The 14,306-nt window shown below is 36.3% G+C and overlaps 1 long non-coding RNA gene across 3 annotated transcripts in view; it reads right to left on the reverse strand.

Annotated features, from left to right (window-relative positions):
• LOC115291378 overlaps nucleotides 1-14,306 on the reverse strand; it is a 124,051-nt gene that overhangs the window by 48,118 nt on the left and 61,627 nt on the right. For all 3 annotated transcript variants that reach the window (XR_003908422.1, XR_003908419.1, XR_003908417.1), the window contains exon 2: nucleotides 12,497-12,572. This is a non-coding gene — a long non-coding RNA (uncharacterized LOC115291378). The remainder of the gene's footprint in view (nucleotides 1-12,496; nucleotides 12,573-14,306) is intronic.

Consider the following 14,306-nt stretch of genomic DNA (forward strand, 5'->3'; position numbering starts at 1 on the left):
TCTCTCTCTCTCTCTCTCTCTCTCTCTATCAAAAATAAATAAGTAAACCTTAAAAAAAAAAAGAAGGAAAACTCTACCAACTTCTTAAGTAATACAAGAAACACTTAAACTGATCGGGTTATAATTAAAGACTTTAACTCAAATTGGTTAATCAGCAACTGTAAAATGTTTTTAAATAAAGAATCATTGACATAAAAGAAAATGATCTATCTGCTCTTTCCAGCCAGGCATTTAATCAGTGTTACATAAAAATTTTATCAACGAGTTCACCTAGATTTAAAGAAAGAACTCAGGCAGGATAATGGAATTTATTTCCAAATCTAGTCATTTTTGAAGAACTACATTTACCTATAGGTTCTTTTTGCATGTATGCCCTCTTTTTGTAACAAGTAATATCATTTTACAAAATAATTGCAAGTGATTTTCCAACAATAATGATCCTGAATGATCTTGAAGCTCTAAACTATGATTTTAGTCTTGCTCACAGACATCTTCCAAGTGAATAATTCTGCAATTATTTCACAAGATGGAATAAAAACCGCTCCCACAGAAACCAAATAACTCTACGATGACCCTAATTTGAGTTTGCTGTCAGATTAAACTCAATAGTAGTATAAAGAAAATCAATCCTCTGAGCACAAAACTCTACTGGGTTCTCTATGCGAGAAGAATGAAGTCAAACTACTTAGGCCAGTCTCCGTAGAACACCAGGATTCCCCTTCCAGTTTTAATTTCCATCCCTCTCTTCCTGATACCCTTCAGGCCAATCAAAGGAAACCATAATTTTCTACCCTTTTCCTACTTTTCTTTACTTCCTACCTTTTTTTCATGCTTTGCCTTCCATTTCAAATATTCTCTCTCAAATCTCTCTTTGAAACTCAACTCCAACACAATTTCTTATCTTCACATGTTTCTTTCAGCTGTTTGTATATATGATGGTTAATTTTATGTGTCAACTTGACTAGGCCCTGGTACTTGATTTTAGGTTCACATATCAGTCCAGATGTTACTGTGATGGTATTTTTCAGTTGAGACTAAGCTCTTATCCGTAGACTTTAGGGGTGCCTGAGTGACTCGGTCAGTTTTACATCTGACTCTTGATCTCAGCTCAGGTTTTGATCTCAGGGTCATGAGATCTGTGCTAGACATGAAGCCTACCTATAAATACATACATACATACATTCTTACATATATACATAAAATAAAATCAGTAGACTTTGAGTAAAGAAGATCACCCCCCATAATAATGTAGATTAGCCTCATCCAACAGCTGAGGCCTTAGAAGACTGAGGCCTTCCAACTCAAGACTACAACGTTAAGTGTTCCCAGGTCTCCAGCTTGCTGACCTACCCCGTAGATTTCAGACTTCCCAGTCTGCAAAATTTTGTAAGCGAATTCTGTAAATCGCCCTCTATTGATAAACAGAGGTGTATATATATATACATACATACACATATGCACATAAATCTAACTATATATATTCAAACACGTGTATGCACATGTATACACACACATATATACCCTATTGGTTCTGTTTCTATGGAGAACCCTAATTAATACAGTATAATACCTGATTTCCCTATTAGAATTTAAGCCTCTCAAAAATAATCATCTTTCCTTTCTTCAAAGAACAATGCTTTAAAAATACTGTGTTTAATAAATACTATTTTAATATTAAATATTTGGTCAATAAATGAATAAATATTTGGCCAATTCCACCTGTGAAATAACTCAATTTACTTTTTTATTCTCTTTCCTTTGGCACTACTCTAGTTCACACACTTAACTTCTTTATGTACACTATTTGAGTTTCTACATGGTTGTCTCTGTTTCCAGACTCTTCCAATTCCTGCCCAAATGTATTCTCACATTGCCACTTAGCTTTCTCTCCAAATTATACAGACACACACACACACACACACACACTTCAGTGTCTAGTAATAAAACATGTAATGGCTTTCCATTACCTGGAACCTCTTTACAGCTCTCGTGAATACTTATTTTGCCGGCATGGGTAGTATTATCTTAGTAATCTCTCTCATCAGAATGTTCTTACTAGGTTGCTCAGTTAAAAACGAGTTTTCTGTGATATTATTTATCTTATAACCAGCAAAGGTAACTGAAGAAAAATGATTTAAAAATTTAAGCTATTGGGGCACCTGAGTGGCTCAGTCAGTTAAGCATGCGACTTTGGCTCAGATTGTGATTTCGTGGTTCATGAGTATGAGACCCACACCAGGCTCTGTGCTGACAGCTTAGAGCCCTGTGCCTGTTTTGGATTCTGTGTCTCCCTCTTTCTCTGCCCTTCCCCCAGACACACTCTGTCTCTCTCTGACTCTGAAAAATACACATTAAAAAAAAGTTTTAAGCTATTTCTACTTTTCAATAGGTGGTCTTTATTATACAGTCCCAAGAAGCATTGGTATTTGGGCTGCATGCGTTACCACCTTGGGACCTCTGACTGCCTGTCAATGACTTAATTATCTTTGAAGTCCAGAGGAAACCTCCTCTGTGAATGATTCCTTTCCTTCCTCATTCAGGTAGATGCTCCTCCATCTCTTATACATATTTTCCATATATTTGGGGGGATGTATATCTATCTCACTAGAATGCAAGTTCCCCACACCCCTTGTTCTTATCTCGTTTCTCTTGTATACTCAAACATCTAGCTTATTGTCTAGATAATCCCCTACTCTCTCCCTAAAGTATATTTTATGTTTTTATAGGCCTAGAGGAATGTGTAGAAATCAGTAGCAACGCAAAAACTGGTGGCTTTTCTTTGGAAATTTGTTCTCAAAACCAGAAACAAAAATTAGGCAACACAAAGAAGCATCTGTTGCTGTGGCTGATGAACAACTGCTTTTTTTCATTTTTATTTGAGCATGTTGACATGGTATAGACCCAGCTGGTCATTCTGAAATTATAATCTCTGGGTTTCTCATGTTTCTTCCTGAAAAAGTTCTGAGTGTTGCCTGTTTTGCATCTGAGAAGACTATCTGCAGTGTGTCTGGGTGGCTCAGTCAGTTAAGCATCTGGCTTCAGCTCAGGTCATGATCTCACAGTTCGTGGGTTCGAGCCCCACGTCGGGCTCTGTTCTGACAGCTAGCTCAGAGCCTGGAGCCTGCTTCAGATTCTGTATCTCCCTCTCTCTCTGACCCTCCCCTGCTCACACTGTCTCTGTCTCTCAAAAAATAAATTAAAAACATTTTTAAAAATTTAAAAAAAAAGAAGATTATCTGCTATTTGTCCTATACAAAGTTCAAAGTGTTGTTTGTGGTATCATCCAGCCAGTAGCCATGAATTCGCCAGGTTAAATAGTAAATCACCATTTGTTAAAAGTGCTACTATTGAATTCTGTTGTAAATGTTTAATTTTTAAGGTGGCTGAGCACAAACAGAGCCAAGAACAAAGCTGAAATCTTTTGATAAATGTCAAGTTGCCATCATGACGCTGTTCATAGACTTCAAGGTACAGTCGATGTTATCGTTCTCACCAAAGAAGCAATTGCTTCCTCTCGATACCTTGACAGATCTGCATGAGTCCATAGATTATCACTGCCTTCAGAACTCTTTATCATGTTTTAAATCTGTTGAAGTATGAAAAAATCAAGTGTGCTTCACAAAACAGGATCATAAAAATGAACTTGGCTGGAGCTGTCTTTGATGGAAGATTCTGAATCATGCCCTAGACAAATCAAAAAGGAGATGGGGAAGTCGGCTGAGACATCTGTACAAAAATGCTAAATACAGCGGCAGCGCGTTAGGTGCAAGAAGACGTGACTGCTCAGTTAAGGGCAGACAAAACCCTGACACAAAATAGAGCCAAAATTTGGAGAAACTTGTTGTACAATAATGTCTGTAACAATTTAGCCCACATTTAAGCATGTCTAGGGAATGTGTGAATACTGTATACATTAAAGGTAAATAATTAAATACTTTTAAAATTCCATTTACAAAAAGATCCCTCTTAACTACCTTCTATTCTACCCACATACTTAAATATCTGAAGCTAAATTTTCTTTTGTCAAACATACTGACTGTCCCTGCCACATTAATACCCCTCCCCTGTATCCTGGACTTTTTCTTTTACCCACAACTGCTTACTAATTCGGTCTATTCACAAAATGGTATGTGTCACTATACATTGTTATAACTAATGTTTTAATAAGTGTTATGTAAAGTGATCAAATGAAAATGTAAGAACAAAGGGGTTGTTCTCTCAATTTTTCTTAAAGCCAAGAAAAATCAATGGAATCACTAACAAAAAAAATGCTATTATTTGATGGCTGGTTGAGACCATTGCAGCAGTAAAAAAAAAGTAATAATAATAAAATAAATTAAATAAAGTAAAATTCAGCAGTTACATTGCTTTAAAAAAATCCAAACAAAACATGTGGTGCTTGCCAAACTGCAGAGAGTGGGCTATGCCTCTGCAACTCCCTTCGTGCCCTCACAGTCAAGGTCCTGTAATGCTAGAGTATTAAATCTGCTCCAGGGCCCTATCCTTTCTATCATATTCTAGGCTTGTTGAGCTGTTCGTGACTAATACTAATGAGAGACATGCCCCTTCAATTGTTACCTCAAAAATATGCAAAGGCTGCTCTGAGGTGCACTCTAGCCTGGCCTAATTTCCCATCAAAGAAATAGAACTCCAGCTACTTGACTGACTTTTCATATTGACTCTCGAGAAATCAGAGATGCTTCATGCGTCTGCAACGCTCAAGGAAATAAAATAGCTCACATTTGGTCATATTTGATGTCTGGATTCACAACCCTTTCATTTTTAACATAATTTGTTACTTGGCTTTCTATTTTATTTCCTCTAGTCTTCACTCAGAGACCAAGATTTCTATCTTTTTTAATATAAATTTTTTTAATGTTTTTAATTTATTTTTGAGAGACAGAGAGCACGGGCAGGGGAGGGTCAGAGAGAAAGGGAGATATAGAATCTGAAGACAGGCTCCAGGCTCTGAGCTAGCTGTCAGCACAGAGCCCGACATGGGGCTCGAACCCATGACCTGAGCCGAAGCCGGATGCTTAACCAACTGAGCCACTCAGGAGCCCCTATCTTTTTAACCTCAAAATTTTACTAATTATAACAATTCCAAATAGATCAAAGTGTATAATTAATGATATCTTCATTTATCAATGTGGGGTGTGTGTGTGTGTGTGTGTGTGTGTGTGTGTGTGTATGTGTGTGATATGTTTTGGTTTTGTTCAAATCTGAATTTTGGTGCGGGCCATTCTGACAACTTTGAAATTGATTTGTGGGGTTCTTCAATGAAATGATCGCTATATAATTATGCTTCTGAGAAAAGAAAAAATACTTCAAATTAATTATCACAGATTTTGTTATTTCTAAAATTTAAAAAAAACTTGCTATCCTCATATTTGGGAAAAAGTGACCAAATGTAAGGTGAGTATACAAGACAAAAATAAACTTGGCCTTCCCTCCATCCCCTCAAGCACACAGAGGAAGACTAAAAATGCTAATAACCTGTCACCGCTAATCTGACAGAGCAGCTACAGAAAGAATTGTGTTTAACAGTATAAAAGGCCCAGCTTCCTGTGTTGGCTGTCACATAAAGAACAGAAAATGGCCAGCAGTATGAAAATGGGGATAAGAACGTGAAAAGGAGCTGAAGTTCAACCAAGAAAATGGGCACTGAGAAAACCACGGTGATCAAACCATTGAGGGCATGTTTAAGACTTATTTATTCTTGGAGTAAACCATGTTTATGGATTACCCTGATAGTGTATAGAAACCATGAGAGACTATTGAATACGGAAAAGGAACTGAGGGCTGAAGGGGAAGGGGGAGGGAAGAAGGGGCTGATGGTTGTGGAGGGGGGCACTTGTGGGGAGAAGCACTGGGTGTTATATGGAAACCAATTTGACAATAAACTATTTAAAAAAATTAAAAATAAATTTTAAAAAAGAAACTACAAGTGGGCCAAACACTCTGCCTTCAAGGAGTTCATGATCTGTGAGGGAGGGAGAGGCATAAACCCAATCCCAGGAGCAGAGGGCTACAATATAATAGAGAGGTCCATTCACACTTGGACATGAGCGCAAGTTCAATTGTTCTCCCAGCCAGTGAGGAATGTTTTTTCATATTTTCTTTTTGGAGATAAGTGATGGCTATGGGCTGAATTGTGCCCCCCTAATATTCTTAAGTTGAAGCCCTAACCCCCAATGTGATAGTATTTGGAAACAGGGCCTTCGGAAGATAATTAGGATTGGATGAGGTCATGAAGGTCGACCCTTATGATGAGATTAGTGCCCTTATGAGAAGAGTCACCAGCGAGTTCTCTCTCTCTCTCTCTCTCTCTCTCTCTCTCTCTCTCTCTCATCACCTTAAGAGGACACAACAAGAAGGCAGCTGTTTATAAGCCAGGAAGAAAGCTCTCACCAGAAACCAGCCATGCTGGTACCTTGATTTTGGACTTGTAGCCACCAGAACTGTGAGAAAACTATTGTTCAAACCACCTAGTCACAATGTTTTGGTATGGCAGCAGGGCCAGCCAAGACAGAGAGAATTCTTTAAAATTTAGAAACAAAAAATTTTGGAAGTAGCTGGAAAAGAATATTCAGAAGAGTGAATAGAAATCTAATTATTGACCTAGTATACTAGTGAAGAAATACTATACAGTGAAGAGAGGAGAAACTCTGCATTATAAGTAAGAACTTCAGACTCCCTAAGAGAAAGCATTTCATGTCCTTAGATATTAAGAGCATTCAGGGAGAGAAGGACTTCATATTAGTTGGTTACTTCCCACCAATAAGCATGAGCCTGTCCCAACTGGAACACTGGAGAAAATCAAAAGGTATGCTATCTTCCCAGAGGGAGGATAGAAGAACCAGACCTGCAATGGCCAGAGCCACCATACTGTGCTCTCCAGGAGGACAGCCCCCAGACTCATGCAGGCACTACCTGCCCGAACCCTGGCCATAGCTCATCAGACTCGCTGGTCACTGCCGACCCACACCTACCAATGAGGAGATGAAGGAAATGTGGGAAACCAGCTTCTCTTGATACTTTGAAGGCTCAGAGTAGGACAGAAGACTCCTAAGCACAAATAGTGGTTTTATCACTTCTGTCACTTGATGACCATGACTACAGAAAAAGAAACATGGCAGGAAGGGAGCAATGGTCTACATATGTGACAGGAAAAGAAAAGTATTTGGATTCCTGGACTTTGGTCTTTACAATAATATGCATTCCTGCTAAAAGACTTAACATAAATCAAAAGAGTATACCTATCAAAGGACTCTATGACCTAATTAAAGATTTTAATGGGAGGGGGCAAACAATGACTAGGAAGCTGTAATAGAACAATATTGAAGTTATCAAGCATGTGATGCAAAGAAGCATCAAAATGTAAATATTACCTAGTACATTTGACATGAAAACTAATTAAGACAACGTGTTGTCTCCTATTTGTCCTACACAGAACAACTACAAAGCAAATAACTTTCTCCTAATGTTAGAATGTACAACACCCCCCCCCCAGGAAGACAAATTCAGAACTCAAACTCCCCAGAAGGGAGTTCTGAGAGGCAGGTCTATAACCTCAACTATGGTAGATGTCCCATGCCACCTAAATCATGTGAGTCGTCAATAAGTACAACTAGGAACAGTTAAAATCAGAATGATAAATTCAGTGCAATTAAATTCCACTTTAGTTAAAGAACCTGAATGTTTTCTCCATGGAAATGGTAGCAGGGTACCAGGAAAGACACTCTGCCAGCAACTCCAAATGTAATACAATCTCAAGTATTAGCACCTTGTGATAAAATCTGCCTCTTTAAAGCTCACTATTTGCTAAGTATGCATGCAAAATATGAAGACAAATATAATTCTAAGGTGAAATAAATTTGGTGAGATTAAACATAATAATGATACCATAGCTAGAGGACCCAAATGAAAGAGAGTAATATAAACCATTTCATTATAACTTAAAATGGTTCATCATTGTTTTTAGAATTCATCACTTTAAATCTAAAGTGCAGGTACTGTATATGAGGAAATTTTTGTGGTTAAATTAAAAGACATTTTATAGAGCTCCTGGCTGGCTCAGTTGGTAGAGCATGTGACTCTTGATCTTCAGGTTGTGAGTTTGAGCCCCTCATTGCACATGGAGATGACTTAGAAAATAAATTAAGACATTTTAAATAATACCAAAAAGATGCTAAATTTAAGTAGTAAAATGTTAAGAAAAGAAAAATTAATTAAAGTGTGACATGGTGACATGTCTATTCCAGGTAAGTAATGGAGAAAAAAAATCTTAAAATGATGGTATCATTATAAGTCTGCCAGACAAAAGTAGAAGATACCATTGTTCATCTGCAAAATGACCCAATCTCAAATACATCCATGCACACAAGTGGAAAGAATATTATGTAATTCATTTAATCTCAGTAACTTTATGATTTAGATACAATTATTATCAACAATTTACAGATGAGGAAACCAATAATCAGGAAAAGGAACACTAAGCCAACAACTACCAAAAAAAAAAAAAAGAAAGAAAGAAGGAAGGAGAAAGAAGAGAAGAGAGGAGAGAGGAGAGGAGAGGAGAGGAGAGGAGACCCATGGAGCAGACAACTCAGTTCCCGAGTCTGCGCTCCTACTATACTTAGCTGGAAAGAAATATAGGGCCTAGTAAGTAACAAAATGAGACCAGAAAACTCATAGGTCAAAGAAAAAAGGTGTCAAGAATAATGCCAGGAATCCATACAGTTTTCCCTTTTCAGAGAAATTACTACAGCCTGTATTATACCCATGCATGGTATATACAGAGTACTTATCTGAGTCTAGAAATATAAAGTAGCAGAACCTGTGATTAATTGCAGTGGCTCGAGAAGGATATTCAAGACCATAAATCTTTATTCCAAACTTTGGAGGGTTTTCAAATAACAGTCCTCAAGAGTGTGTGCTAGTTCAAGTTTGCACATATCTACTCTGACATCAACAGAGACTACACAGCGAGACAGTTTCCCAGTCCAGACCTGCTGCCAAGGAGCAACTCCAGCAGACACTACGTCACTGAAAGGCTAAGTGTAGAATTGGAAAAGCTCAGGAACCTAATTCTTTGTTCTTCCAAGTTCAAGGGGAAGAGTCAGTATTCACTGCCTGAGAGTCACAGTTGTACATGTGTGCATTTTATTGGCAGCCTACTTAGCTTCATCTACTTTCCTGTATGATCACCTTTTGTAAGTTCCCGATGGTCTGTGACACTCTCCTACTAACATTCATTTAGATCCTTACCTCTGGGAATTTGCTCATAGCACCCCTCATCTAAACTACCTCCTACTTACATTGTTTATCCAGTTCTGACCCAGCCCTCAAATATAGTTCCAAATTGTGTCCCATCTTGAAGTCTTCTATGATGATTCTGGAAATTACTTCTCCTTCCTATGGATTTAATCAAATTAGTAGTTGAGCACCTGTGAATCTATAGTTCAAATTTGACCTTTAATCAGGCACCTCATAGGGAAGTTGCAAAAGTTAAACTTGATAGTGAAATTAAAGTGTTCAGCACAGTTTGTGGAAAATAGTAAGTATTGTATTAGCTATTATGATCATTTCTGATTTTTTCATTATTACATTATTTAGGCTATTATTAAAGTATTATTAAACTATGATTTTTATTTAATTTCATTATATGTATCCTTTGTCTTTCCAATAAGGATAAAAGCAATATTAAATCCAGCTTTGCCAAAATTTCCAAAACTCCTAACGTTGTACTGAACACAGAATGTATTGCCAGGAAATACTTAGATGGTTAAAAATAGGACACTAAACTTGTTAACAAATACTACCCTTTTATGCTCTGCAATTTCTGAACCATGTTAAGATAGTAAAATGGGTGGAACTATTCTGCTCAAAAGATTTATGGTACAAAATAGTTGTTAAAATCTCTGTCAAGGCAATAAACTGTCATTCCAACAAATAACTAGGTGGTCTTGACCCTAAGAGCTCATGCGAGCTGTAAATTCTTGGGAGAAGGTGGTTTATACTCAACCATCAATCTGCAGACATGTTTCCAAATAAATTTCAGAAGGCTAGCGCTGGCTCACAAATTTCCTTGTCAGATGTAGTCCAGAAGATTCTAAAACCGTAAGGAAGCAGACACATCGACAATGTGTATGTTTGTGTTTTAGAAATATCATTTTGGAAGCAGCTTAGAGAAAATGAATTGTTTGTGGAGACATGAAAACAAGGAAAGCCTTGGAGGCTACTACCCGAGGCCAGATGACCTGATCTTAAGCAATGCAAGTGAGAACCCAGATGTCTGAAATGCCCTCTCTCTCTTACGTCTTTCCAAATACTGCTTTCTCTGAACTCAAGTGTCCCTACTTTATAAAGCATTCCAGAAACTGGATTCTGTGAGTGTCGTGAATTCAATTGTGGCTGAGGTCACATGTCTACTATCACAGATCTCATATTTTTTCTCACAGCTTACAAATTAATTTATCACCTAAGGTTCACTGATATTACTCAAAGCACAATCCAGCACTCTGAGAATTTCTATTTGATCTTTTACTCTACATTTTCATCCCAGATTTCTTTCCACTTATTCTTTCCCGGAAGGTAAGATGAAATTAATGAATAAATAAAAATGCAAGGATATTATTCTATTCTGCTAGTAATCAAACAATTTAGGGTATCACTATTTAGCTGTTTAGTGAAAAGATAAATTATTTTATTTTCCAATGACAACCAATGCTTCCAAAGATGAAGTGAAACTGGTAAACTCATATCTTCTGAACACAGTGCAAACTGTTTGAAAAAAAAGTCATAAAAAGCTGTAAGGAACCATGTCCCTCTCCCCAGACAAGTGTCAGGCCCTTTGACCTTGTAGAAAATTATTCTCAAGAAATAGTCAAAATGGAAGAAAATCTTTGCTCACAGAATGTACTCAATGCAACATTATTTAAAATAGGCAAAAATTGGGAGCAGTTTTAATGACTTGTTGATTACCTATTGTATGAGAACATAGTAACTTGTGTTTGTCCTTTCTTAACAACTAATTTGTCTCTAACAATATCCAGTAAATTTTTCTAAGTAAATGGAATCAAGACAAAGGAAAAATAGAGCAAAAGCAGAAGTTAGCGTACAAAATGCATGTGAACCCAATTACCCAAGGGTAATTGCTATTGCCGAAAATGACATTGCACGATATGGTAATAGTAAGTGGTAGAACCCAGAGAGGCCCCAGAGAGTCTGCTCCAGAGACTGGATGTTTGCCACTTCTTTCTGCTGCCTCCTCATTGTTTGCCCTTCAAATGGTTCACCATTTAAAAATATGATAGCTCAATAAGATTTTGAATGCCAGACAGAAATCCTCATTTACTGCTATAGAAGTACTAACTTTAAAATTTTTCTTGGTGCTACTCACTCAGTTAAGCCTTCGACTTCGGCTCAGGTTATGATCTCACAGTTTGTGAGTTAGAGCCCTGTGTCGGGCTCTGTGCTGACAGCTTATACCTGGAGCCTGCTTTGGATTCTGTGTCTCCCTCTCTCTCTGCCCCTCTCCCACTTGTACTCTGTGCATCTCTCTCTCTCTCTCTCAATAATAAACATTAAAAATTTTTTTCAACTTTTCTAGAACATAATATTTATCAAGAAGCTTATTGTTCAAGAAGTGATCCTTCACTTCTAAAAATCTACTACCTAAAAATGTATGACATAGTGAGGAATTATGGTGAATGTTTTTAGGTATAATATGATAGAGTTGCTGTACTTTTAAAAGTCTCCTTATCTTTTAGATGTACATATTGACATGTTAATGATGTCTGAAATGTGCTTCAAAACAATCTGGGTCATAGAGTTTTGTAGATAAAATAGATTTGTCTGTGAGTTTTTAATTGTTGAAACTAGATGGTAATTAGAAATTCATTTTACTATTCTTTCTACTTTTGTATATATCTTGCAAGATAAAATGTTGAAAACTTATCAAAGATACACATTAAGATCTGTGTGCAAAGAAGCATTAACAGGGAAATCATTATATAAATTATAGTCTATCAATATGTTCAAGTTTATGTAGCCATTAAGAATTCTTGCTTTCAATGGTTAATTAATGATTTAACAGAAGTGTTCATAATACAACATTAACTGAGAAAAGATTTGTAAAAATATGAAAACCATGCATAATAATGTTTTGGGAAGGAGGACCTTTTTCAAAGTTAGAAAGTAACATATCAAAATATCATCAATGATTATCTCTATGTAGTCATAGGAGATACTTGTTTGCTCTTTCAAAAATTTTTCTGCATCTTCCAATATTTTCTACCATGAGCTGTTTTTATATTCAGCTAAAAGTCGATGTTTTTAAGGAATCTAAAGAGCAAAAGAAACTTGACCATGAGGGAGTAGAAGAACCTCAGGACACTATACTTTGGTGTCCTTACCATTAGAGCCTTAACTTTGTAGAGACTGGGACACAGTCCCATTATCCTCCTGACTGACTGGCCCGGCAGCTACCCACCTGCTGGCAGCCTGAAAGGGAGGAGCTCCTGGACCCGAACAAGACCAGCATCACCAGATGTCCTCAGGCCATGTGCCTGGAAGATTGGAAAGATAATAACAGTGGAATAACTATAAAAAGAAGTAAAGTCATAAAATCATGAAAAATGGAAGTACATTATACATTATGTACACACATAAATGGTACTGTTTCTAGGTGTCTTAATAAAATCATCCAATTATTTGAAATGCACTTTAAAAAGATAACTTGGGTAGAAGACTTAGTAAATGTCAAAGGAAAATGTGCACCTTCCATTAGTTTAAAAATTCTTGACACGAATGAAAGTGAAAATACAACATACTGCTACTTATAGGATGCAGGGAAAGTAGGTCTAAGTGGAAGGCTTACAATCATAAATGCCTACATTAAGAAAAGAACTATCTCAAATAAACAACCGAATTTTACAATTCAAGGAACTAGGAAAAGAAGAAAAGGCTAACCAAGAATTAGCAGAAGGAAAGAAATAAATATCAGACCACAAATAAATGAAATAAAGAACAGAAAAATAAAAGATCAATGAAACTAAGAGCTGGTTTTTAAAAAGATAAATACAATTAGCAAACCTTTCGCCAGACTCATCAAGAAAAATAAAGAGACAGACTTCAAACAAATAAAATAAGAAATGAAAGGGAAACATTACAACTGATATCATGGAGATGCAAAAAATCATAATAGACTACTATGAACAATTATACATCAATAGATTGGACAACCTAAAAGAAATGGATAAATTCCCATAAGCATATAAACTACCAACACTGATTCCTAAAGAAATAGAAAATCTGAAGAGACTAATAACAAGTAAGGATATTGAATCAGTAATCAAAAACCTCCCAACATAGGAAAGCCCTGGACCAGATGGTTTCTCTGATGAATTCTACCAAATATCTAAAGAATAAATACCAATCATTTCTCAAGCTTTTCTAAAAAACTGAGGAGGACACTTACCAAAAAAAAAGAAAAAAACCCTACAGGCCAATATCCCTGATGAATATAGATGGCAAAAATTCTCAACAACACATAAAAAGATCACACACGTAGATCATGTGATATTTACACTTGGGATGATGCACGGATAGTTCAACATCCACAAATCAATAAATGTGATACATTAATATCAAGAAACATAAAAATCATATTATCATATGCAAAAAGTATTTTGCATAAGTATATGCAAAAAGCATTTGACAAAATTCAACATCTTTTCATGATAAAACCTTTGAGGAAATTGGATATAGAAGAAAAGTTTCTCAACATAGTATAGGTCATATATGACAAGCCCACAGCTAACTGCATACTCAGTAGTGGAAGATTCAAAGCTTTTTTTTTAGAATCAGCAACAAGAAAAGTGAGCCCACTCTCACCACTCCCATTCCACATAGTCCTGGAATTCCTAGCCAAAGCAATCAGAAAAGAGAAAGAAAGAAAAGTCAAAAACAAGTGAGACTGTCTTTGTTTGTAGATGATATGATCTTATATCCTGAAAATCCTAAAGACTGCCCTTCAAAACTCTTAGGTCTAATAAATGAATTCAGGAAATCTGCATGTATGAAATCAAAATACATAAATCAATGGCATTACTATACACTTGTAATGAAATATCTGACAAAGAAATAAAAATTCCATTGACAATAGCACCAAAACAATAAAATACTTAAGAATAAATTTAACCAAGGAGGTGAAGGATCTCTACATAAAAAATATAAGACTTTGATGAAAGAAATTGAAGACACAAATAAATGAAAATATATCTCATGTTGTGGATTAGAGG

The sequence above is a fragment of the Suricata suricatta genome, chromosome 1 (genome assembly GCF_006229205.1).
Source record: "Suricata suricatta isolate VVHF042 chromosome 1, meerkat_22Aug2017_6uvM2_HiC, whole genome shotgun sequence".
In the NCBI taxonomy this organism is placed as follows: Eukaryota; Metazoa; Chordata; class Mammalia; order Carnivora; family Herpestidae; genus Suricata; species Suricata suricatta.